Here is a 25,413-nt window from a genome sequence, read left to right on the forward strand (position 1 = left end):
GCCAATCTCCAGAACTTTTTCATCTTACAAAACCAAAAATCTATATCTACTAAAACTTAACTCCCCCTTTTCCTATCCTCTGAGTTCCTGGCAACCACCATTCTACTTTCTGTCTCTACAAATCTGAATATAAACTTGATAGCACGACTGAAGCGACTTAGCAGCAGCAGCAGCAGCTCTTATAAATGAAGTCACACAGTATTTGTATTTTTGTGACTGGTTTATTTCAGTCAGTATGGTGTCCTCAAGATTCATCCATGCTGTATTACGTGTCAGAATTTCCTCTAAGTGAGGAAATATTTTTTTTATGACTAAGTAAGATTTTTTATGACTAAGATTTCATTGTATATGAACACATTTTATATATTCATTCATCTGTCAATGAATATTTGGCCTGTTTTCACTATTTGGCTACTGAAATAATAATACTTCTGTGAACATGGGTATACACCTATCTCTAAGAGACCCTACTTTCAATTCCTTTGGATATATGCTCAAAAGTGATATGGCTAGATTATATGGTAGTTCTATTCTTTATTTCTGAAGAACCATCATATTGTTATCTGTATCAGTTGTGCCAGCCATCAAAAGTACAAGACCTCCTAGGAATGAAACTTTAGAGTCATCTAAGATTCTCTGTCTGCTCTCTACCTTATTATTCACATTCAATCACTAATCATGTTTTACATATTCTACATATCTACATATTTTATATATCCTGGCACATCCATGCTTACACACCAAATTACCTCATTCACAGATAATTATAATTATGTGCTTGGGGTTTGTCTTGCCAATTGTTATTTCCCCTCTCTAATATATATATATATATATATATATATATATAATTCCTGCCACATAATCTTTTTTATAACAGCTCTGATGCTGTTGTTTCTTAGCTTTTATTTTTCTACTTTTTCTTCTTTAACACTAGGTGATTTTTTTTGTTTGATATTTAAATATATCCTCATTTATTGGTCACTATATAAAATCATATCTGCTTATTCTGGTGCTCAAGATTTGCTGTAATTTTAAACTTTGCCACCTAGCTTTCACTATTTACATTTACCAAGCCTGACTTCTAGTCAGATGGAATTGCATGCACATTTTATACAGTTTTCACTTTCTGCAATTCTTGTCTATTTACATGCTATTCACCATCTGGAATGGTTTTAAACATACTTTGCTTTCTATCATACAAATCCTTCATACCCATCAGCTCCCAGTTAAAATTCTGAAACCATCCTTGATTTCAGGGTTTTATAGAACTTCTCCAAACCCAGGACTCTGATAGCATTTTATTGATTGTTCTTCTATAGCATTTATCACTTTCTATCTTTTACAATAGTTAGTTATGTACCTTAAATTTCATACAAGATTTAGTTCCCAAACTACAGCTTGAAGGCATATATTGTGTGTTTTGTGTTTTTATCTTTTTGTCTTCTCCTGTACATAATGAGTACTTCTCTCAGAATTAGCAATCAATATGTGCGCTTTGAGGGAATGAATCAACAACCAAAGTAACATAAATATCGTAGAATGGGACAGACACAATTTCTTCAGATTCTTAAAGGCAGTGAGAGCTTTGCTAAGCTAAGACAGAAAGCAAGAACAGGCTCAAATAAGACTGGCATTTGAGGCTCAAGACACAAATATAAATGATTTTGCAAAGTATTTGCAACTTTGTGCACTGAGGAGGTATTTGAGGAAACAAAAAAGAATACAAAAAAAGTTTCTCTTCTGAAACATATGTTTGAGGAAAATTTGTTAGTAATGTCAATAAGATTTTGCTTATTAATGAACTATATATTTCATTCGGTGACTGTTATTCAGTTGCTGTCATATGCATGTCTTTACAATCCCATGGACTGCAGCACGCCAGGCTTCCCTGTCCTTCACTAACCCTGGAGTTTGCTCAAATTCATGTCCTTTGAGTCAGTGATGCCATCCAACCATCTCATCCTCTGCCGCCGACTTTTCCTCCTGCCCTCAATCTTTCCCAACATCAACATCTTTTTCAATGAGGCAGCTCTTTGCATCAAGTGGCCAAAGTATTGGAGTTCTTCAGCATCAGTCCTCCCAATGATTATTTAGGGTTGATTTCCTTTAGGATTGACTGGTTTAAGTGCCATGCAGTCCAAGAGACCCTCAAGGGTCTTCTCCAGCACCACAATTTGAAAACATTAATTCATCAGCCTTCTTTATGGTCCGACTCTTACATCCATGCATGACTACTGGAAAAACCATAATGTGACTATATGGACCTTTGTTGGCAAAGTGATGAGTCTTAATGTGCTGCCTAGGTTTTTCATTGCTTTCCTTCAAAGGACCAAATATCTTTCAATTTCATGGCTGCAGTCACTGTCTACAGTGATTTTGGAGCCCCCGCCCCCCAAAAAAAATAAAGTCTGTGTTTCCATCTACTTGTGTTTCCCCATCTACTTGCCATGAAGTGTTGGGACTGTATTCCATTATCATAGTTTTTTTGAATGTTTACTTTTAAGCATGCTTTTCACTCTCCTCTTTCACACTCATCAAGAGGCTCTTTAGTTCCTCTTCAGCTTTTGTTATTAGGTGGTATCATCTGCATATCTGAGGTTACTAATATTTCTCCCTACAATCTTGAGTCCAGCTTGTGATTCATACAGCCTGGCATTTCACATGGTGTGCTCTGTATATACGTTAAATAAACATGGTGACAATATACAGCCTTGTCATATTCCTTTCCAAACTTGCAACCAGGCCATTGTTCCATGTCTGGTTCTAACTGTTGTTCTTGAACTGCATACAGGTTTCTAGGAGACAGGTAAGGTGGTCTTCTATTCCCATCTCCTTAAGAATTTTCCACAGTTTGTCGTGATCCACTCAGTCAAAGGCTATAGTGTAATCAATGAAGCAGAAGTAGATGTTTCTCTGGAATCCCCTTACTTTCTCTATGATCCAACAAATGTTGGCAACTTGATCTCTGGTTCCTCTGCCTTTTCTAAATCTAGCTTGTACATTTGGAAGTTCTTGGTTCACATACTCCTAAGCCTAGCTTGAAGGATTTTGAGCATTATCTTGCTAGGATGTGAAATGAGTGCAATTATATGGTAGTTTGAACATTCTTTGGCACTGCCTTTCTTTAGGATTGGAATGAAAATTGACCTTTTCCAGTCTTGTGCCCATTACTGAGTTTTCCAAATTTGTAGCCATATTGAATGCATCACTTTAACAACATCTTTTAGGATTTTAAATAGCTCAGCTGGATTCTGGAATCATTTGGTGATTAGAATACTTTATTTAACAATTATTTATTAGTTTATTAGCCTGAACATTTAAAAATGTAGCTCATTTAAAAATTAACTTGAGTTACTTTTATTTGATAGTTGTTTCAAGTTATATCTGTTTTTATTCTGAGTATTTAAAAATTGAAGAAAATATTCTTTATATAATTTAATGGTAGTCAAGTAGATGTAAATAAAATAGAAAAATAGGGCATCTCTGTGATTCAGTCAGCAAAGAATCTGCCTGCATTACAGGAGACCTGGGTTCAATCCCTGGGTTGGAAGATTCCTTGGAGAATGGAATGGCAACCCACTTCAGTATTCTTGCCTGGAGAATTTCATGGACAGAAGAGCCAGGCAGGCTATAGTCCACGGGGTTGCAAAGAGTTGGACACTACTGGGCGACTAACAGACACACACAGATATAAAAATGCATTTTGTTACCCATACCGTCTATAAAGAGCAAAGCTGTAATGAACTGAAACAAAAAAAAAAGAAAAAAAAGAAAAAGAAAAAATAAAATAAAATATAAAAAAATAATAAAAAATAAAAGTTAAAAAAAAAAAAAAAAGAAAAACCTGCAGACCAGCTGGGCTGGAAGAAGCACAAGCTGGAATCAAGATTTCTGGGAGAAATATCAGTAACCTCAGATATGCAGATGATACCACCCTTTATGGCAGAAAGTGGAGAAGAACTAAAGAGCCTCTTGATGAAAATGAAAGAGGAGAGTGAAAAAGCTGGCTTAAAACTCAACATTCAGAAAACTAAGATCATGGCATCTGGTCACATCACTTCATAGCAAATAGATGGTAAACAGTGGAAACAGTGGTTGACTTTAGTTTTCTGGGCACCAAAATCACTTCAGACGGTGATTGCAGCCATGAAATTAAAAGATGCTTACTCCTTGGAAGGAAAGTTATGACCAACCTAGACAGCATATTAAAAAGCAGAGACATTATTTTGTCAACAAATGTCCATCTAGTCAAGGCTATGGTTTTTCCAGTGGTCATGTATGGATGTGAGAGTTGGATTATAAAGAAAGATGAGCACCGAAGAATTGATGCTTTTGAATTGTGGTGTTGGAGAAGATTCTTGAGCATCCCTTCGACAGCAAGGAGATCCAACCAGTCCATCCTAAGGGAGATCAGTCCTGGGTCTTCACTGGAAGGACTGATGTTGAAGCTGAAACTCCAATACTTTGGCCACCTGATGCAAAGAGTTGACTCATTGGAAAAGACCCTGATGCTGGGAAAGATTGAGGGCGGGAGTAGAAGGGGACAACTGAGGATGAGATTGTTGGATGGCATCACCAACTCAATGGACATGAGTTTGGGTAAACTACCTGAGTTGGTGATGGACAGGGAGGCCTGGCATGCTGCGGTTCATGGGTTCGCACAGAGTTGAACACGACTGAGGGACTGAACTGAACTGAACTGAACTTTCTTCTATTCAGATAGGATGTACAGTCAAGTAGTATCTTGGTAAATTATATGGATATTTGAATAGTAAGAATGTTTGAGCCCCAAGTATTTTATAGAACCTTAATAATCATTTGGTAATAACAAGTTAGCTAAAAAGTCACTGAACGAATACCCTTATATTCCTCATGATATTTCTGGAAAAATACTTCTTTAATAACTTGAAAGAAATTATAAAACTATGACTCATGAAATTTTCTCAAGTATAGAGAACAGCTTTACCACTGCAGTACTATTTTTGAACTTAAAATATTACTTTTCAAAAATCATATCATAAGGAATGATGGTCTTATAATCAAAAAAGAACATTCATGATTTTCATCAAAGCTCATCGAGCCATAATCAACTTACTTTTGTCATTATCACTCCTTTAATATTCTAATAAATCCAGCAAAATGTTATAAATTTACCTGTACCAGAAGTCCCAAAGTTATAACTGAATAACATGATTTAAATTCATAAATTCAAAAAAATAGGGACAGTTATAAAAGAAAAATTGTACCAGATACTTTTTAAAATAGCAGGGAAGAGTTTGTTCAAGATTATTTGACAGGAAAGAGTTAAGACAATTGCAATAGGAAAGAAAGGTGATTTCACTGTGCTGAAACAAAGAGGGGTGATCTAATAGTAAAAGCACCTTAAGGAGGAGGTTGGTCACTTGTGTTTGTTAATTTTCCTTTATCCTAGTTAGTTATCTTCCCCCAAGGATTAAAGGAGGTCAGGGCCCTAGAGTTGGGAAAACTCTGTCTAACATCAAGACAAGCTGAGGAAATGTTCAGGCCATCCTGGTCACATGCTTCCCTAGTAGCTCAGCGGGTAAAGAATCTGCCTGTAATGCAGGAGACCCCGGTTCAGTTCTTAGGTTGGGAAGATCCCCTGGAGAAGGGATAGACTACCCACTCCAGTATTCTTGGGTTTCCCTGGTAGCTCAAATAGTTAAAAAGAAAAAAATTTATATATATATATATATATATATATATATATATATATATATATCTGCCAGCAATGTGGAAACCTGGGTTCAGTCCCTGGATTGGGATGATCCCCTAGAGAAGGGAATGGCAACCCACTCCACTACTCATGCCTGGAGAAAACCCATGGACAGAGGTGCAGGTCAGTCTTTAGTCCATGAGATCATAAAGAGTCAGGCATGACTAAGCTCAACACACAGCACCCTGGTCACAGGAGATACTTGCTTTTTAAGACTGTTAGCTATCTAGCAAAAATTTCAAATTGTTCTTGGGTACATTTTTTACTGTAGTGATTCTGATCCAAAATATGAAAGGTATTCTTTCCAGAGAAGATACTTCCACTGCACCCTGGAGAAAGTTAATTTTCAATACTTTTGTCAAAATGTCATACTGAGGGGTTTAAAAATAGACATTTTTAAGGCCTTTCTGTCAACAATTTCCTGTCTTTCTATCAAAAGTATTTCTTGCTGAATCATTCCCAGTCCACTTGACCATATTCCATGCTTACTTCACTCCTCCGGAAAGAATTACTGGTAATTCTAAGTGTTTAAGCTCATATTCTGTGACTAAAAGGCTTCCCTGTATTGTTTTGTCCATGTTAGAGCTATTTATATAATCAAATATATAAAATAAAATAACTTTGTTTTTATTTTTTTTAAATTTTCTTTTTTTTTTAATTTTATTTTATTTTTAAACCTGAAACACTGTATTAGTTTTGCCAAACATCAAAACGAATCCGCGCATATATATATGTGACATATATATATATATATATATATATATATTATTTAGCACTGTATTTCCCTAGGTAACATATTCCTTTAAAGTCAAAGTTATTATCATAGTGTGGGAGAGAAAAGGGAACTCTGATCTCTACTTCAAGAAACTATAATTTTACTAAAAAAAAAAAAAAAGGAAAGAGATTTTGTTTCCATCTCACCAGTTTAAAACCCAATAAAAACCTTACCTGATTCTAATTTTATATTTTAAACTAATTATACAAAATAAAACTGTGTTTAGTGTAAAGTGGCATGTTAAAGTGATACAGGTGAACATTTAAGTATTCTTGATTTACACTAAATAAAGTGAATTAGCAAATAAGTGCAGTGTACAAATTTAACAACATATTCTCTGAGAACCATCAAAGTATCTACATAGTTGCAGAAAAGGGCACAGATGTTCACCCTAAAAAACCTATAATTAAGACACATTTGTGTTCTGCAGATGCAGCCATTTCTAATGAGTAGAAGTGCTCTTATAAACACAACCAAACCAGAGAAAAATCTTTTTGAACTTTCTTACTTTTAACAAGAAAGCCAAAACAAGAAATTTAATCATGCAAATGTGGCAGTTTAATTAATCTAACATTTGTTCTCCGTCCATATATATATATATATATATATATATATATATACATGTATATATATATATATGTGTGTGTGTGTGTGTATATATATAACATATGTAATATATATACACATATACATATGTAATATGTAATATATATATGTACATATACATATGAAGAAGAAGACGAGAAGGAGAAGGCAATGGCATCCCACTCCAGTACTCTTGCCTGGAAAATCCTATGGACGGAGGAGCATGGTAGGCTGCAGTCCATGGGGTCACTGAGGATCGGACAGGACTGAGCGACTTCACTTTCACTTTTCACTTTCATGCATTGGAGAAGGAAATGGCAACCCACTCCAGTGTTCTTGCCTGGAGAATCCCAGGGATGGGGGAGCCTGGTGGGCTGCCGTCTATGGGGCTGCACAGAGTCAGACACGACTGAAGTGACTTAGCACTAGCATACATATGTAATATACAATATATAATATGTAATATATATATTACAGTTTTTATTGAACTTAAAATCATAATATTTAATGTTTTATCTTTCAGACTCTGTTTCTGAAATTTATCAGATTTATTATTTTTATGTGACATGAAATTAGAATTATTGCCAATTTTAGTAAACCAGATATAAATGGATATTTAACACTAAAAGTAAATAACGAACACCTATTGGATAAAAGATAAAGATTATCTTAAAATTTAGCTTTGATAATATATTCAATCATATGGATACATATTTTGATAATACTGGGAAATAATTCTGGATACATCTATTAGTGAAAGGAAGACAAATTTTATAGTATCCAATTAATTTTTGTATTAAAATTTTAATTTATTTAGTAGTGTTAACAAAGACATAAGGAAAATGTTCAAGTAATTCTAGAAATGTTAAGTTTAATCATTAATCTTACCAATAAAGAATCCATTGTTCTTCCCTTTTTAAACTAAATTTTGTATACTTACTCTATTTTCACCTCAAATAATTTATCATTTAAATTTCTTAATTCAAATGCTTTATTTGTTTTTCAAAAATATGTTTGCATCTTGACATCTTGATTACACTTCAAGAGATGTAGAGTTTTAATATAACAGGTAAAGTTGTGTGGAAATTGGGCAAAAATAGATTTCACTTCTTGCATTCTATCCTAAAGACATCTTTTCCATTTTTTAAAGACATTACAGTGTTCTGGAGTTATCATTCTAAAACAAATATTATTGCGTTTCTTCAAAAATATTTAAATCGCTTCTGCTTATCATCATAATAAACTCCAATTGCCTGAGCAGTGTACAAATGCTCTTTATGAAACATCCTTTGTTTTCCTTTCTAGGGCTATTGAAGGTCAGCCTCCTTCACACATTTAGGGTTCTGTAGTGAGTGATTCCTGGTCTCCATAGTTCTCTTTCTGCAATGTTGTGTGAAAACTCTTCCTTTCATCTCCCCCCTTAACCCAGAATTTTCAGTCTTGACTTTATATTCCAATTAAATTCCTGTCAGGAATGCTTTTTTAAAAGTGCTTTCTTGGAAAGTGACATCTGAGTGTTAAGATTCAGCCTTTAATGGCAATTTCAAAGCAATATTTAGACTCTGTCTTTTAGTTGGCAAAAAAATGTTATTAAATGTGTTTAAATAGTTATTGCTTGGTTTCTTCTTCTTCTTTTTGCTATAGAGTAGGTCCTTTTTGGTTATCCAATTTAAATAAAGCAATGTGTACATGTCCATCCCAAACTCCCTAACTATCCCTTCCTCTGATCTTACCTTTCACCCTCAGCAAACATAAGTTTGTTCTGTGAGTCTGTGAGTCTCTTTCTGTTTTGTGAGTAAATTCATTTGTATCATTTCTTTTTGTTGTTGTTGTTTAGTCACTAAGCCATGACTGACTCTTATGTGACCCCATGGATTATAGCCCACCAGGCTCCTCTTCCCATGGGATTTCCCAGGCAAGAATATGTTAGTGGGTTGCCATTTCCTTCTCCAGGGGATCTTCCTGACCCAGGGATAGAACCTGTGTCTCCTGCATGGCAGGCAGATTATTTACCACATTTCTTTTTAGATTTCACATATAAGGGATGCCATACAATATTTCTCCTTCTCTGTCTGACTTACTTCACTCAGTATGGCAATTGTTAGGTCCATCAACGTGGCTGCATATGGCATTATTTCATTCTTTTTGGTGGCTGAGTAATATTCTGTTGTATATATGGGCTACATCTTCTTTATCCATTCCTCTATGGATGGACATTTAGGTTGCTTCCATGTCTTGGCTGTTGTAAACAGTGCTGCAATGAATGTTGGAGTACATGCACTCTTTCACATCATGTTTTTCTCCATATATATACCAAGGAGTAGGATTTCAGGGTCATATGTTAGCTCTATTTTAGTTTCTTAAGGAACCACCATAATGTTATCCATAGTGGCTTTACCAATTACACTCCCACCAATAGTGTAGGTTTCCTGCTTCTCCCCACACCCTTTCCAGCATTTATTGTTTGTGGATGTTTTGATAAGAGCACCCTGCTCCCAATCCTATCCCTCCAGGTCATCACAGAGCACCAAGCTGAGTTCCCTGTGTTATATAGTTGCTTTTCACTAGAAGTCTGTTTTACACATGGTACTGTATGTATGTCATTGCTACTCTCTCAATTTGTTCCACCCTCTCCTTCACCCACTGTGTCCACAAGTCCTCTCTCTATGTGTCTCTATTACTGTCCTTCAAATAGGTTCATCTATACCATTTTTCTTGGAGAAGGCAATGGCACCCTACTCCAGTACTCTTACCTGGAAAATCCCATGGATGGAGGAGCCTGTTAGGCTGCAGTCCATGGGGTCGATAAGAGGCGGACACGACTGAGCGACTTCACTTTCACTTTTCACTTTCATGCATTGGAGAAGGAAATGGAAACCCACTCCAATGTGCTTGCCTGGAGAATCCCAGGGACAGGGGAGCCTGGTGGGCTGCCATCTATGGGGTCGCGCAGAGTCAGACACGACTGAAGCGACTTAGCAGCATCAGCAGCAGCATACCATTTTTCTATTTTCCACATATGCACATTAATATATGATATCTGTTTTTCTCTTTTTGATTAATTTCACTCTGTATGACAGACACTAAGTCCATCCATGTTTCTACAAATGACTCAATATTGTTCCTTTTTTATGGCTGAGTAATATTCCATTGTATATGTGTAATGCATGCATGCATGTATGCTCATTCACTTCAATTGTATCTGACTCTTTGCAACCCTATGGACCAAAGCCCACCAGGTTCCTCGGTCCATTGGATTCTCCTGGCAGAAATACTGGAGTGGGTTGTCGTGACCTCTTCCAGGGGATCTTCCCAACCCAAGGATCGAACCTGTGTCTCTTAAGTCCCATGCACTGTCAGGCAGGCTTTTTACCTTTAGCGCCACCTGGGAAACCCATATATGTACCACATCTTTATCCATTCATTGCTTGATGGACATTTAGAGCTGATATATGACCCAGTAATCCCACTACTGGGCATATAACCTGAGAAAATCATGATTCAAAAAGACACACATACTCCAATGTTCATTGCAGTAGTATTTACAGTTGCCAGGACATGGAAGCAACCTAAACATCCTATGCTGTCCAGGTATTTTGTATTATAAGGAAATCAATTATTTATTGAGCTTTTGTTATTTTCATCAGCTAATATTTTTAGATACTATGTGTCTAGGATCTTTGTACACACTTAGTCTAAGAACTATGTGATTTTATGAGAATTTGTTAAAAATATGATTTTACTTCTTTCCAGGGACACATAGTATAATTAGGTAAATGATTTACTCACACAAATATACTTTTTAAAGTTATCAAGATAATAATAGAAATCTCATTGCTTCTGACTAATTTTAAACACAATGAAGGCTTTAGGAGGTTTTAAAAGAGAGAAAAATTAATTTTGCTATCATTTGATAGATAGAAGGAGTTAGAGTCAGGGTAAGTTGAAAGATATTGTAATTGAGAAAAATACCAAAGATTCTTAAGAAAAATTTACTTTAATCAATAAATTTAAATTATGTGTTTATTTATGGAAATAATCTGTTGGCATTAGGTGACAAATAGAATTAAAGAAATATTATAATCAGGAAATTAACTTTTAATGCTTCAAAAGTCAACTTTATGACAACAAAAATGGCACTTTATATGGGAAAAAATATTTTTTTAATCGTAACATGTGAAATTGAAAGATTCAATCTGAAGCCCAAAGAATAAATAATAGACATTCTTTACTATTACTTTATCCTTTTATTTTGATTTGGTGAACCCTCACATTAATATGGTGTTTCCCTGCTGGCTTAGATGATAAAGAATCTGCCTGCAATGGAAGGGAGACCTAGGTTTGATCCCCAGGACGGTCCCCTGGAGAAAGAAATGGCAACCCACTCCAGTATTCTTGCCTGGAGAATTCCATGGACAGAGAAGCCTGGCTGGAGTCCATGGGGTTACAAAGAGTCAGACACGACTGAGCTACTGACACTCACATTAATATGACTTGATAGAAATTTTCACTATATCTACATTTTAAGTTGTTTGGTAACTTTTATAATAAATCACAAAGTGATATTTTTAAAATTTGAAAAAATAGTTTATGCTAACTTCATATTACTCCTATATGTTGTATGAATTTTATATATCATATTAGTTTCGGCAGCCCACGAGGCTCCCCCATCCCTGGGATTCTCCAGGCAAGAATACTGGAGTGGGTTGCCATTTCCTTCTCCAATGCATGAAAGTGAAAAGTGAAAGTGAAGTCGCTTCATTGTGTCCGACTCGTAGCGACCCTAGACACTGATTATTCAAAGAAAAACAAACTTTGTTACCAAAGAAAAAAGAAAAAAATCACTGGGTATTTGAGATGAAATCTCAGTAGTTTGTATCTGCCATCCACATAACTAACAAAATGCCATTTGATCACTTTTCTCTATTTTTTAGTTTAGCAAGACCATGTCTCTCAATCATCTCTACAAATATGCAAGAAAGGCAAAATAAAGAAAATCACAGTATCAATTAACACAATAGTCACACATTTAAAGGAATTTTTTTTAAAAAGTACCAGCTCTGAATCAATATGTTTCTGTTTCTGGTGCCCTAATACTTCCTTGAGTTGGCAGTTACAACTTTCACAACTCCTCAGTGCCTCCTGATTTGATGTAACTGGTGACAATGTGCCAGTTAAAACATCATCTGCCCATGTTGACAAGTGTCTAAGGGAGAGAACCAACTGTTTCAAATACACTGAGATGACTCAGAAACAACTGTCAAATGACTGTGCTCTCCAGAGGTGGCACATCACTTGGACTACAAGAACCATTAGATGACATTTCTCCAAGAGGGAACTTTGTCGTTCTGTTCAGTGCCTGCTGCAGGGCTTCACTATGGCAATGAGATGAGCCAGAAAATAGAGCAAAGGAAGGTGCTGAATGCATGTAGGAAAGAGAGATATTTTTATTTCAATTATACATAGCATAAAGTGAAAGAGATTAAGTTCATTTGTATTACTTCCTTTTATGACAAAGGAAGGGCCAGTGCTTCAAAAGAGAAAGTCATGATAAAAATCATACCTGAGAACGCACCTATCCTTACTGAAATGCATAGCTAAAGACTTAAAGGGATTGAAGAGTTTATGAGAAATAACCTCTTGAGCCTTGCCCTGGTTTTGAATTTGTTAGCATCAGAGCCTCTCTGTTCAACCTGAATCATCAATTCACCTAGGTAGTTGTACAATTATGTTCTCTCCTGTTTTCAGCATAATTTTTGCATCTACTTTGCAGAATGCAAGAAAATCAATCTCTGACTCACATATATGAAGGATGTAGCAGTATCTAGCTATTTCCTCTCTTGAAGGTTTTCCGTCTTATACAGAGATGATTTTTTTCTTCAATCTGCAGTGGGGTTTCACTCTCTATCTCATTCCATTTTCTATGCACACTGGTAATGAATTTCTAGCTGTAAGAAAATTAGGCAATTTAATGCAGTAGATAGAAAGGCGATATTCCTAATCATTTTTCCATTTATCCTAACTATATTAGTTCTGCAAAGAAGACTAAAAAAAAAAACAAAAACACTTAACTGTTAGGTAAGATCATGCTTCAGACAGCTGTTGGAAATAAATCATCTTTTTTTCAGTATAAACATCTTAAATGTTTACCAATTGCCATCAGTATTAAAGCTCTGGTGATAGAAGTCTTGCTGAGGATTTAGATTGCTCAAAGAATCAAACTTGATGGAAGATTCAGGGCCTGCAGTTCCACGGCTGAAGATATCTGTTTATGTGTAGACAAGCAGATCAAGGTGGTTTATCACTCTATGTATGTGTACTTAAATAATATACTCACAAAAGCAAAAGAGAAATGAGATAGCAAACTATTTCTTTAGAAACTGCAAAAGTAGTAGGCTAAACATCATTTTGCTAAGCCTCAATGTGTGTTCATGGAGATATGTACATACTGACATGGGCAAAATAATGTATTATGCATGAATAGAATATGTTCACATATACCAATACAGTTGCTCATATTTAAGTACATTTCTCCTATGAAATTCAGTAAAATTGAACTCTGCCATCTGGATTTAGGTATTTTGGTTTTAGAATTTACTATGGAGTTTATCTTGAATCTATAAAATAAGCATGGAGGACTTGGAATAATCTTCATAATTTCCTCTTAAATTCTAAGGGTGTACATTTAGGGGTGAACCCCCAAAAGTAGTATTTTAATATCAAACTTCCTTTTTATAGTTTCCTTTAATATAATTAATGATCTTGTCTTTTCTGCCTATTAAGTGTGGTATGTATAATTCACAACTGATTTCTGGCTAATGTTTAAGCTGGTATTCTGGTGGTCAGTCTAAACCTTGAGCCTTTCTTTTTTTTGCCACAACACTTAAAAGATACAGGAAAATGCATTATTGATATTACCAATGAGAAAAATAAAAAGTTCTGATAAAATTATAGATAAAATACATCTAAAATGTTTTGAATCATTTAGTCACACCAATAGTCACAAGAAAACAAGGATTTTTACCTAATTTGCTCTCGCTATGGATGAAGAGAAATACAAATTAAGATATGTGACTTGTTGAGATATTGCTTATAGTTAGCATAAGAACTGAAATTAGATTGTCATTTTTTATTACATTTTGTGCCTTGATTAGTCTTGATCAGTTTCCAAAATTACAAACACAAAACACACATACATACATGCACACCCCTGAGCCACATTTATGACCAAACCCACATACAGAAAGAATGAGAGAGAGGGAGAGGGAAAGAGACATGCATATACATATCTTTCAGTTCTGGGAGCCTGTAAGATGTTAATTATTTTATTTTGTAAAAAGAAAATGTCCAGAAGGACACATCCATATATAGAGACCTCCCACAATGAATAGAGGCTTTCACCATCATGCCTTCTCCTCTACGACTTTCACCACCACAATCCCAGTTAGATCCATGTATTGTTGGTATCATCATGTAGTAATGACTTTGAGGATAGCTCCCTGATGGGAGGGCCCAAAATGTGACTAATGCTTAACACAGATGTTGTTGACATGTTTCTCTTACACAGGAGTATTCTATGAAACAACAATCTTGACTGAAAGATGGATTCCCATTATGTTTACAGATCACTGGGGAATAACTTGCTTTAAGTTGATAGCCTGAGTTTATACTTCTCATAAAGATATTTTAAGTTATTGTTAAAACACACAATTAAATATTCACTTGAAAATGTTATTAATTTTATTGAAAGATAGCAGAGGAAATGCAGATCACATTTAAACTGCATTCTTTATTTTAAAGTGCATTCTAACGACATTTAGTTTTCTATAGTGAAAGTAAAGTGAAAGTGAAGTTGCTCAGTCATGTCCGACTTTTTGTGACCCCATGGACTGTAGTCTACCAGGCTCCTCCCTCCATGGGATTCTCCAGGCAAGAGTACTGGAGTGGGGTGTCATTTCCTTCTCCAGGGGATCTTCCCGACCCAGGGATCGAACTCAGGTCTCCCTCATTCCAGGCAGACGCTTTAACCTCTGAGCCAAGCAGAGTTATCACGAAGATTAAATTATCTTTGTTATTTAGCATAGTGTCTGCTTTAAAGAGTTTTTTTTGTTTGTTTTTAAAGAGTTTTTTAGTTTTCTATAGCAAGTCCAAAAATATATTATAGGAAAAAGATAAATATAAAATCTTGAGCTTGGATTTAATATAAAACTCTGCCTAATTTAATCAAAAAGTTAGCAATTAAAAAAAATCTGAAATTGCAAGATTGAGTTTTTTTTCCTCTAGATTTAAAGATGTTAATTTTAACATAAGCCAAGAAATAGTATTGCATTAGGCAGCTAAGTATGTACTTTTGAATAGTTGCTGAAACACTTATGGAGGTAGTGTTTAGCACTGCACATAAACCTACATACATTTTAATAAATTTCTCCTAGAGCAAATACCTTTTAAAAAATTCAATACTTTAAGCAATTTATAGGTCAAACCTTGTTTTACCTTGAAATGTATACCCTGGTGATCAATAGATAAAATAAATTGAATTTATGCAATAGATATTTGTGTTTTGCTCCTTTCTTGCTTTAAAATTATTGCAGAAACTCAATTTTGAAATCTCATCTTTACTATGATTTTCCTGACACTGGAGATGTCAAATGAGTGACATCCTAGAATCTTATTTCAACAAAAAAAATTAGTGACAGGAAAGACTAATGTATTTATTACTACCTAATTATATCACATTCTTACCTATTGCTAGTTTCATATGAATACTAACTATTCTATATTGTTTTAGGTACATTTGCCTAAACATTCATTAATTTGAATTAATAATTATTTACACACATTTAGTCCACAGAGCATATTTACACAAATTATTAGAGGAGTTCATTTTAACCTGTTAGATTAGAATTGTACTTGGAATGATACTTGTTTTACTGCCAACAGACAAAATTTGAACTGGGTGGAGGGGAAAGGGGTATAATTATGTGATTAGTGCACAACCCTTCTTGTTGGATAAGTAAAGTCATTGTGGGCCTGTGTATCCAGTCTGCTTAGATGCCAGTGGTGCTTTTGTATATAGTCAATGCCCCATTGACTTAACAGAAACACACTGCTGCTTCTGCTAAGTCGCTTCAGTCGTGTCCGACTCGGTGCGACCCCATAGACGGCAGCCCACCAGGCTCCCCTGTCCCTGGGATTCTCCAGGCAAGAAGACTGGAGTGGGTTGCCATTTCCTTCTCCAACGCATGAAAGTGAAAAGTGAAAGTGAAGTGCCTCAGTCGTGTCCGACCCTCAGCGACCCCATGGACTGCAGCCTACCAGGCACCTCCACCCATGGGATTTTCCAGGCAAGAGTACTGGAGTGTGGTGCCATTGCCTTCTCCGAACAGAAACACACTAGGGCCATGTTATTATGCAGATTATCTCTTCAGCCACCCAATGCAAGGTTATGGGGGAGCACTTGAAGAAACATCTACTTCGTTTGCTCTCAGTAACCTATTGTTCTCAATGGTGTTCCATTAAAAATTAGCTCAACTGGGAAAAACAAAGATTTGAGAGATTATTAGGTACTCAAATAAATACCATATCTACTGCTGGATAATTGCTTGAGATTTGGTTACCATTAGTTGTCCCTCCAGCTCAAAAAAATGATATTTTATAAAGGTATTGATGAGATTGAAAGTACCTTCACTTAATATTTATTTCAATTCACCTTGAATTCCACCACTGCTTTAATGCAATCAATCATTGAAACTCTGGAACTTGTCTATGGCAATTTTCAGTGATTCTCAGAGAACCTAATATTAATTTCAATTTTTAATGTAAAATTAACTCAAGCCACGTTCATCACTTATAGGTAGAAATTTTGAATACCAGCATAAAAGGAAAGCAACTTCCAGATATTGTCATATAAAAACTCTAAATATCTGATGACTATCTGATGTCTTTTTTAATTAACATTCATAAACACTTAAGGAAGAAAACCTGTGCGTTTTAAATGAAATTAAAAGTCAAGCTGTCCTAGTAGACGGTAGGTATATTGCACACATAAACATCCTTTGAGAATCACAGTTAAGGTTTAATAAACACTCTCCCTATTTGTGCTGTGGTGTGAGTTTCATTCTGCATATGTTGACCTTGGTTTAGGATGTGGAAAGTTTGTTATTAAACTTACAACCTGCCATCAAGGTGGGGCATCTGCTTTTTCAAAACAACCCCTATCCACATATTTCTCATTTTAGCAGCATGTCTTTTCAGCTATGACACAAATATCCAGGACATCAAACAAGGACATATGCAAAACAGGCCTCTTACTTCCTGCGCAGATGTGTTGCTATGTAGTAGATCTGCTCTGCAGGGCTCTATGGGGTCCTCTCTAACATTCCCTACCAGCTGCCAACATCTCCCAAGCAGATCAAATGTACTTTTACCAGAGACAAAAACACCTTTGCTTCAAGCTAGCCAAACAAACCTCAAACTTTTTCTCTAACACTTCTAAAGATATTTGAAAGAGATATAAATAAGTGCCATCACCCTAACTCATATTCTTTTATTGTTTATAAAAGTGGACATCCTTAGACTTTTTGCACCTGTGATTATGCATTAGTCTTTATGAGCTTTGAAATAATACAGAGATTCTAAAAACTGAGTAGTCCAAACAGGGGCCAAATGAGTGAATTGAATGGTTAAAGAGATAATTCCTAAACATGGTCTTTTGTTTCCATTTAATTCATATCTTCCTGTTCTGACACCTTCAACTTAAGACATAGAAGAAATAGTTATGCTTTGTCCTCCCTGTAGTAGATTTGCCGCTGTTACCAGACAGTTTCCAATGTTTCTGCTGGAATGTAATTCATCTTCATTGTTTCTGTGCCGACAGGATGGAACCTGCTTACAAATTTTACAGCTAGCAATACTTTTTATTGTTGTTCTGAAAGGGCTCCTGAGGGCTTTCTATTTTATTTTTAGGAACATTCTGAATTTTTTCCCCTTTATGCTATACTTTTCACTATTATGAGTGATGACCCTAGAATACTGGGAGGAAAAAACAACCAACACATACCAAACTCTGTAACTGTCATAAGTTTAATGCAATCTTCCAATATTTTGATTTATTGCAGGTGCTACATTTTAACTATGTTATAGCTAATGAAGAATATCAATAGCCTTTGTGAAATGCTGACATTCCTTCAAACTAAGACACCTTCAGGATGCTTAGATGCCTTACAGAGGAAAACTGATATAATAAGGGATGCAATGTTTTTCTTGAAATTTTAGTTACTGAATTCTTCAGGCATCTAAAATGTAGTCAGTTTTATGGTGAAACTGCAAAATTATATCGCTCAAAGCCAACTGTGTGCCTTTAACCATTTTTTCTTACTCCTATGATATCCCTCAGGCTTGATTATGCTTGAGAGTAGCCAAAAAGAAGCCCTGAAAATGAATGTGATATTTTTATGTGAACATTTTAGGGACTTTTATTTACAAATCTTCTTGGCAGAGGTCATTTGTCCTCATATGAAAAATAGCACAGGCAAACAAACATACCAATGGACTAATGGTTAGATTGAAGATGGAAGTCTCCTGTATTATACCAAGGCACTTATTTTCTGTAGCATGTGTGTACAGTTGTTCAGTCATGTCTATTTGTGAACCTTTGGACTGTAGCCTGTCAGGCTCCTCTGTTCCTCAGCTGTTTTTCTGGCAAGAATGCTGGAGTGGGTTGCCATTTCCTCCTCTAGGGGATCTTCCCAACCAAGGGATCTAACCTACCTCTCCTGCATTTCCTGAATTGCAGGCATATTCTTTACCACCAAGCCATCTGGGAAGCCCTATTTTGTGTAGAAGAGAGAGATTTGCTCTCTTATTCTCTTGCACAATCAAGTTTTATACCAATATTGAAATACAGTTGCCAACAATTTTGTAATAGTTTATAAAAAATAAACTCAATCCTAATCAACATTCATAAACATCAATGTGCATCATGAAAAAGAAAAGTTTTCCATATACTTTAATATTTTTAAATGACATTTTCTAATTGTCCAGTATAGAATAGTGAACTCCTTTTTAAATCATTTTTTTTTAATTTATGAAAGATCTTTTTCTACCATGAAAGCTGTGAAATGTCTGTATACATATAGATATGTAAAGCATATGTATGTATATATATATTATATATACCCTTACTTCTATATAATGTTAGCTGTAGAAAATCTGGTAAATTATTCTTTCTAATACCTTAAATGCTTTATTTCTAAAAAGGTGTAATAAAATTGCAGAAAATAATTAAAATTCTACCAAAGGTTTCATGCTGATATAAAAAGGACCATGCTATTAACATTTGATAACACCGATATTTTCCTCTAATTAGTAGTTCTGTTTAAATTAAAATTATTAATAATTTACCTCATCTCGTATTAGGAAGTGACAAAATTGTATAAAATATTATCATCAAAGTATAATCATCAACCTAAACTCAGTTATGGTAAGCAATTTAATTATATTGCTTACATCATATCAAATTTTAATTAGAATTGAAACATGTTACATTGCTCAAAGTATATCACTGATGAATACTTTATGTTAGTAATACAAACAAACATTTTTCCATTAGTTATGAAAATAAAATTTAAAATCTTGTGAGTTTTTTTCATTGATAAACTTATTGAATGAAATTAGGAAATAGCATAAAAGTATATGATATACATTACATTTGAAGAGCATTTGTGCTAATATTCAAAGGTGTAAGTGGAATGCAGAAGTGGTTTACAGTTACCTAAATTTCATTTCTCTCCTTTGTAGAGAAGTTATTGTGAGAGCATGCAAATGAGTTTTAATCAAAGTATACCCCAGTGATCTAATAAAATCTGATCACAGGATAATTCCTATTCTTAGTTTCTTTGTGGTCTTCTAGTATGAGAACTAGACATCTGAGAGAAAGTTATTCCATGGGGCTGAATCTTTGCTTATAATTTAGGAGCTGGGAATTTTAACATGTGCTGTCAAATATGTACCTATGTTTATAATTCACCTTCTTCCAGGAAGAGTCTGAGGATGGCTATAAAAGATTTGAAAGTCAGAAGTTTACTCAACTGATATATTGTTTCATTCATTTTGGCATCTATGGTTAATTTCTTTCAGAGTAGACAATGTATGCTCTGCCTTCACCTAGAAATCTTCAGTTTTCCTAACAATGAGCCTTTCCAGGATTATTTCTCTAATATTGCCCTGAAGAAATCCCCTGATTCAGAAAACCTGAGATTATTAAAAAAAAAAAGTTAAACCTGTGTAAAACAGAATAAAATGGTGATTACCAGTGGATGGGCATCATGATGGACAAGAGTGAAGTTTTTTAAGGATAGAAACTTGTATGGAGTAGCAAATGAGCCACAGGGATCTACTGGACAGTATAATGAATATAGAGAGTAACACTGGACTGGACTATATGTATGTAATGTGATAAATATTGCTACATGGTCAATTATATTACAACATATAAATATATCAAAGTAACAGGCTGTATATCTTAAACTTACTTGATGTTACAAGTCAAATTTACTCAAAAAAAAAAAAAAAAGAAAGAGAGGAAAAAAAAATCTGATTTCACTGGTGTCCTATTTCAAACCATCTACCTTTTTGTTTGTATTTTGCTTGCATGCTAAGTCACTTCAGTCCTGTCTTACCTCAGACATCCCATAGACTGTAGCCTGCCAGGCTCTTCTCTCAATGGGATTCTCGAAGCAAGAATACCGGAGTGGGTTGCCATGCCCTCCTCTACAGGATCTTCCCGACCCAGGGATGGAACATGTGGGTCCTGCTTTGCAGGCCAATTCTTAACCGCTGAGCCACGGGCGAAGATTAATACGTTGCAATTTTCTCCACTCCTCTTAATAGAACAACTATATTTACATTTCTCTTTGTTGTTGTTCAGTTGCTAAGTCTTGTGTAACTCTTAACAAGTCCATGGATTGCAGCACGGCAGGCTCCTCTCTTCTCCACTATCTCCTGGAGTTTACTCAGATTCATGTCCATTGAGTCAGTGATGCCATCCAACCATTTCATTCTCTACCGCCCCCTTCTCCTTTTGCTTTCCCATCATCGGAGTCTTTTCCAATGATGCAGCTCTTCCCATCAGGTGGCCAAAGTATTGGAGCTTCAGCTTCAGCAACAGTCCTTCCAACGAATATTCAGGGTTGATTTCCTTTAGGATGGACTGGTTTGGTATCTTTGCAGTCCAAAGGACTCACAGAGTCTTCTCCAGCACCACAATTCAAAAGCATCAATTCTCCAGTGCTCAACCTTCTTTATGGTCCAAGTCTCACCTCTGTACATGACTACTGGAAAAACCATAGGTTGGCTACATGGACAAATGATGTCTCTTGCTTTTTAATATGCTAAGTTTGTCATAGCTTTCCTTCCAAAAGCTCCTCTGTTCTCCACTTTTAATTTTATGCCTGCAGTCACTTGTTCAAAGTGATTTGGAAGCCCAAGAAAATAAAATCCGTCTCTTTCTTTGCCTGTTGGAATCTCACCCATTTCCCAAAGCCCATGCTTATGCAATCTTCTTTATAACAGTTTGAGTGAGTCTACTAAATTTATCTATCTTAATTTACCTGAAATCTTGATCGTGTTTTGTCTCACAACACTTTGTGCTCCTTTTTTCTCTTCTGAGAATCTCCAAGTTCTGTTGTGGCAGGGAATAGATCTTACTTATCTTTCTATTTTTTTTTTTTTTTCCTGCACACTGGGACAGAGAAGTGGAAAGTAGACCTTTGAATACATGCCGGGCTTGCTTTCCAGATCTACCTTGTACTGACTCAGTGGCCTTGATCAAACTATTCTAGCACTATGCATGCCTCTTCATATTATAGTCTTGTCATCATAGGAATGTTGTGAGGATCAGATAAGCTACTTAATTCTTACAGGAAGCTTTATCTCACTTAGTAGTTGTTAGCATTTATTTGTTCAGTGGGTAACTGATTTGGCTGACTATCCCTCTAGGGTGTTCTTTTGCTCTTAAAAAACAGTCTTGAATTAATCCAACTTGACCTGATACAATTGCCATTATTATTCTGACACATCTTTGCTTTTGCATTTTGTCTCATTTGCCTTTAGTGAAGAATTTACATTAGTATCTTCAGTAGAATGTTGATTTTTAAACAACTCATTTTCTAGGTGGGTGGAGAGTAGCAAAAAACCTGACCAAAAAAAAAAAAAAGAAATAATTTATTGTTTAGAAAGACAAGTACAGGCTATTATTAACTGTAGAGCAAGAGATACAAACCTGCACGAGGGACGTGTAGAAACTTTGAAAACAACAGATTTTGGTTTCTCAAAGACAGGAATTGGAAGAGGAAGTACACTATAGAAACTGATGACCTTGTCAAATACCTAAAGAGAAAGAGTGGCTTTTAAGCTCATCTTTACAATGCAAGACTGCTGTGAAGGTACTTCTGTTGGTGCTGCTGCTAAGTTGCTTCAGTTGTGTCCGACTCTGTGCGATCCCAAAGACGGCAGCCCACCGGGCTCCCCCATCGCTGGGATTGTCCAGGCAAGAACACTGGAGTGGGTTGTCATTTCCTTCTCCAATGCGTGAAAGTGAAAAGTGAACGTGAAGACGCTCAGTCGTATCCGACTCTTAGCAACCCCATGGACTGCAGCCTACCAGGCTCCTCTGTCCATGGGATTTTCCGGGCAAGAATACTGAAGTGGGTTGTCATTGCCTTCTCTGGAAGGTACTTCAGGGATTCTGTAAAACCTTAATTAGCATTTCAATTTGAAATGTTTAGTATGGTTTTAAGACTGTGATTTTTAAAATAACCATTCAAACATACTGTATTTTCAAATCCTTAATATATTAGAGCCCTCTTAACTTTTGTTTTGATTAACTGGTTTTTATTAGTAAATATTTTAATTTGTAGGGTGTAAGATTCTCTGATTCTAATACAATTTCACATTGACTGTAATATTTGTTGGTTTCTATATGATTTTTTCACTTGATAAACTAATTTTACTGCTTAAAATAGTTTTAAAATGTCTGATTTCAAGGTCAACTGACATGGAATACACAAAAATGAATATTCTTAGTTAGAGTGGACATCAGTTTGGAATCTATATTTCCACTGAAGTTTTCTCCTGAGGATAGTTTAGAAAGCATAGTCAGTTCTTATTATTTGCAGCACTTTTGTTCTATGAAGTCTCTACTGCTACTGCTACTGCTAAGTCGCCTCAGATGAAGTCTCTAGGGACACTGAATTAGCCAACACTGAATCATTGGTCCTTGGGGAAATACAGGGTTAGGTTTCTATGAGCATCTGGTCACAATATTTTCATCAATCAATGCATAATCTTGTTGTATGTGTGTTTCTGTTTAAAGACACCTTACTTAATATATATTGTTGATTCATTAACATTGAACTCATGACCAACAACACCATAACTTTTGACTGAGCAAAGCTTACCTAACACATGTACTTTCTCCATAATGCACATCACTGCTTTTGCTCTTAAGAACTCTTCAGCCCTATGTTTGGGGTCATTATAAACAATGAAACCACCAAAAAAAGCACAAAAATGTTACCCAAAATGTGTCAGTAAATAGACCTCAAAAAGAATACTTGTTTATAATATAAGAGCTGAAACAAGAAGGCAGAAAGTTACTCTGTGAACATCAGGCAACTCAGATTTTCTTCTGCTCTGTATGTGAACATGTCCATGACAGAGTGAAAAAGTGTGGTTATTGATATCTGTTGTTACAAAGAAATTTTGTGTAGTCCTGTTGTGTACATAGGAAAATTTGCAAATACAGAACCTGTGAATAAGGAGGATCAACTGTATATGTTTCCTTATCAGACTGCTGGATTACAAAGCAGTACTCACTCAGCTTGCACTGTTAGGTGGGAAACCACTATGTGCAGTCAGACAATGACCCATGTGTATGAACTGAACTGTGAAAATATCAAGCTCACAGCTTAGGCTCTAGCCTAGTCACTCCAGTGTGGTCAATGGACCCATAACACCAATACAACAAGAGCTTGTTAAATACAGACACTCAAGCTCCACCACAGACTTACTGTATCAGAATATACATTATAGCAATTTATATACATACTAAGATTTGACCGACATGAATCAAGACATGTAATGAATTCATCTCTGATCAGAAAAGTGGTAATAAACTCTGTCTGGTATGCTCAGAAAAAAAAAAAAAATTGAATGAGGCAAGATTACTTGACATTCTAGGTAAACTCAAATGCATAAAAATGTAGAAACAGGAGCAGACATCTCTAATGGTGATAGAAAGATGGAGAGGTATTTTTGTTACACAGCTATATCGTCTTTGTTGAAATGAAAGCCTTTCAACTTTTGATCAAGTTTTGTAAGCATGATTTCCTTAAATCCATAATTTTCAGCCATTGTAACTCTTTTCCATTTCTACTATGACTTAATTACATTAAAAAAGATGAGTTTATCTTTTTTCCAAGAAAGAGTTTTGAAGCTGATATAAGAAATTACATTTTAAAAATACCACTCTCAATATCTTATAGACATATAACTTTATCTCATGAAAAACAAAATACACCAAAGAAACAGAAAACAACTCATTTTCATCTTAAAAGCAAGAGATGACAAAAATTAGTTAGTATTAGTACTAACTAAAGATAATTAGTATCTTTAGTGAGTTGCTGTGTTACCGAATATATACTTGCATATTTTATTTCTGCTTTTTTGAAGCAATTAAAGAATGCCTCTCTTTTTAAAAATTTGTGAGACTTCCAACTACAGAATAGAACTCCTGGAAAATCAGAGGGAACCTAATATTTAATCTTATGGTTTCTGACTTTACTTTGGAAAAATTGAACCACCTCCCCCCTACCACCAAAAGGAAAAGAAAACCTTCTCAAATCAATCTCAAAATATATACGGTTATAAATAAAGAGAAAGAGTAAAAAGGGGAGAAAGGAATATTGTTTCCACTAAAATATTATCAAAGCTTCTCAAAAGCAAATTTTTTTTTTCATGTTACCCTCGAGTGCTTATGTGCCTCTGTCTTTTACCAAGAGAATTTCCCTTCTTGCCAGCTATTTCCATTCACAATATTCAGCCACCTAGTGACTGATTTGTGCCAGGTGGAATTTTTCCAAGCATGTGATATTTACAATTCTCTGTTTTCTAGTTCCTGAAGACAGTTAGATAAAAATACAGCAGCAAATAATTATTTCCCAGATAGAGGAATGTACTTATATCCCAGGCTCAAATGCAGACAGAGCCCTGAAATACAATTCTATATACCAAAGACATTTTAAATTAATTTATTTTAATT

The 25,413-nt window shown here is 35.3% G+C and overlaps 1 protein-coding gene across 4 annotated transcripts in view; it reads left to right on the top strand.

Annotated features, from left to right (window-relative positions):
• Nucleotides 1–25,413, top strand: part of PCDH9 (protocadherin 9) — a 1,142,043-nt gene that overhangs the window by 1,051,684 nt on the left and 64,946 nt on the right. The window lies entirely within an intron of this gene.

This window comes from Bubalus bubalis, chromosome 13 (assembly GCF_019923935.1).
Source record: "Bubalus bubalis isolate 160015118507 breed Murrah chromosome 13, NDDB_SH_1, whole genome shotgun sequence".
In the NCBI taxonomy this organism is placed as follows: Eukaryota; Metazoa; Chordata; class Mammalia; order Artiodactyla; family Bovidae; genus Bubalus; species Bubalus bubalis.